Source organism: Solanum tuberosum, unplaced genomic scaffold (genome assembly GCF_000226075.1).
Source record: "Solanum tuberosum cultivar DM 1-3 516 R44 unplaced genomic scaffold, SolTub_3.0 scf00029, whole genome shotgun sequence".
NCBI lineage: Eukaryota > Viridiplantae > Streptophyta > Magnoliopsida > Solanales > Solanaceae > Solanum > Solanum tuberosum.
In genome coordinates, this window is record NW_006238955.1 from 1,572,248 (window position 1) to 1,573,310 (window position 1,063).

Consider the following 1,063-nt stretch of genomic DNA (forward strand, 5'->3'; position numbering starts at 1 on the left):
TCATTACTCCGGAATAGGCTATGAAGACCAACAACCATCCTGAGAATACTAGCTATTTTCAATAAAGCTAAGGCCAAGTATGTTTTATATTTGAAAGTGCCAGAGGATGTTTTGACTGATCTTCCTACAAAGGATAAAATCAAGAGCAATCTCATGAATATGGATCCTCATAGTGCCCTGGGGTCTGATGAATTCACAACAAAGTTTTATCAGGCTTGTAAATACTTATTAATGATGATTGAGGAGTTTGGTATATCCCTTACTTGAATATGTTTGTCTAAAAGTCGAGTCGTTATTGATGTAGATATTGTTGAATCTGATCCTATAAGTTAGTTTGAGATGTCTAATACCATGAATAAGAAATGAAATTCTTCCCAAAGTACTACGATCACAAACGTTTTATGTAAAATGAACCTCATACATTAAAGTAATAGATTCCAAGTATGTTAATATGTAAAAAAAATTTACATGTTCGTTGATCGTGCTAAGCATGAATGCCCAAATACGAAAGGTTGTATCCTGAAGCTACTTATGCCTTACAGGCTACAACCCTTTTTTGTGGTGTTAGTCTTCATGGTTAACTCTAAATAATATTGCTATGATTCCTAAAGTAAATTCCCCTCAACATTTTTCTAAAATGAGGCCTATTAGTATGTGTAATGTAATTAACAAAAAATTAACTCTTTGAATGGTAATGCTGATTTTATCAAGTCAAATCTTCAAGAACTTATTACTCGATGCAGAAGCAGGGCTGCTTATCATGGAGATAATTACACAGTAAAACTGAATTCTTGGATTATATAGTTTTCAGTTTTACTACATGTCATTTGGTTTAACCAATGCGCATGCAGCGTTCATGGACCTTATGAATAGAGTATTGAAGCCTTATTTAGATATGTTTGTTATCGTATTCATTGATGACATTCTAATTAATTCGAGGAATGAGGAGGATCATGCTAGCCATCTCAAAATAGTTCTCCAAACTCAAAAGGATAGAGAGTTGTATGCTAAGTTTTCTAAGTGCGAGTTTTGGCTTGAGCCTATGGCATTTTTAGGCCATATT